General features: G+C 45.3%; 1 pseudogene; it reads right to left on the bottom strand.

Annotated features, from left to right (window-relative positions):
• Positions 1-990: 990 nt before the first annotated feature.
• Positions 991-1,109, bottom strand: LOC111740141 (annotated as a pseudogene).
• Positions 1,110-1,730: the final 621 nt, after the last annotated feature.

Below are 1,730 nucleotides of genomic sequence, written 5' to 3'. Positions count from 1 at the left end.
ATAAACATCCACATTTCCAAATCTGACCATGCCAAATAAAAAGGTTTCCATGGCCTTGTAATTCCACCCCCATTGCATATTTGTGGTGTTTTGCATTTTCACTTTGGTTATTTAATATACATATTAAATGCACACAGATCTGGTGATTTAATGTGATTTGGGGAACTCAGGCATTTCCTGTCATGCACATTCAGATTTTCAAACCTTGTTTTTGGCCAATCATTATTATTATTACCATTAACACCAGGATTTGGATAGCAGGGTTCAAAGCACGAGCTTGTACTTAGTCCTCCCAGTGGGCATTGGACCTCCTCACACTTGTACTAAATTCGTGCTGCAGATACCCTGAGCAAGTTTCCAGGTCTCTCTGTGGCCTCCATCTCTTCATCTATAAAATGAGGAAATTGTAGTATATTATCACTGGGGTCCCTTCAAGTTCTAAATTCTATCACCTCTCTGCAATTATTTGTTCGTTGTTCTAGGAATAATCTCAGCAGTTGTAAAGATGTTGATGAGTCCTCTGTCATTACCTCATATTAGCCAAATTTTACCCATGCACATTTCTGACATCGCCATTTATTGGCAGGAACAAAAGGGTACTGTTCCGGGGCATGGAGGTTGAGAGCTACTTGACCCTCATTCATTTGACAAATGTGTGTTGAGCTGAACTAGGGGCTTGCTGGATGTAGACATGTGAGCAAAACATACACAGCCCCAGGCCTCAGAGACTTTATAGTTTGGTTGGCAAACTTCTAAGTGGCTACTCATCGAGAGTGACTAAGTGTCCTTAGAAAGTTATATTTCAAACCAAGGGAATAAACCAGTTGGGACAGTGAACCAGAGCCTCATGTCTGTGGTGAAAGGTGGGGTGGACCTTCCCTAGAAGCCACCTTTCCTGGTGAACAATGCTGTTCAAATTCTCTGGGATCCCAAGTCCAGGTTGTTGTTTTTTTTCTTTTTTTCTTTTCTTTCTTTCTTTTTTTTTTTTAACGCCTATAGCACCTGGTATTTCTAGGTGGTCTCCCATCCAAGTACTAACCAGGCCCAGCCCTGCTTAGCTTCTGAAATCAGACGAGATCGGGCACATTCAAGGTAGCATGACCATAGACTGGGTTGATTTCTTGTCTTCCATTCCCGAGCTACTGTACGGTTTGGATGCAAAGAGATGTGAATGGCTCACCTTTGTTCAGGCAAGACCCACAGAAAGGGCATTTTTTCCAGCTCAGTCGCCTCCATAGGAAATCTCTGAAAAGAAGTCTATGTGTCCACAGTGATGTTTCATGTGCTAAGAAGTGAATCTGTTGGCTTTCCTCCTTTGCAGCAAATACCAGGCTGTTGCATATAGTACAGGGGTGAAGTCTGGAGCTCCAGGGTCCTCCGGTGACCTCGCCTGGCTTTGAAGTGACCTTGGCAAGTCAGAAGCCCTCCTGGCAGTTTGTGCAGTAACGGGAGGGTGAAAGTTACTGGGTAGCGACGGATGCTGTTGTGGTCTTCAGATGAGGGCATGGTGTACCATGCTCATTGTGGTATTCCAAAAAGTTTCATTTCCTCACACAAAGCTGGCAGGGCTGACCCTGAGCAGAACCGTGAATGAAAGTCATGTCAAAATCACGCTGTGCTGCCTCAGTACTGGAGACTTGCGTAAGGCCTGACCTGACGGCTGGAAAGAGTGCTGCTCTGACTCACGCCTGGGTTCTCCCCGGTTGAGGGGAGGGGCGGCTTGGTCCAGC

This window comes from Pteropus vampyrus, unplaced genomic scaffold (assembly GCF_000151845.1).
Source record: "Pteropus vampyrus isolate Shadow unplaced genomic scaffold, Pvam_2.0 Scaffold58, whole genome shotgun sequence".
Taxonomy (NCBI): Eukaryota; Metazoa; Chordata; class Mammalia; order Chiroptera; family Pteropodidae; genus Pteropus; species Pteropus vampyrus.
This window is presented reverse-complemented; position numbering and strand designations above follow the sequence as displayed.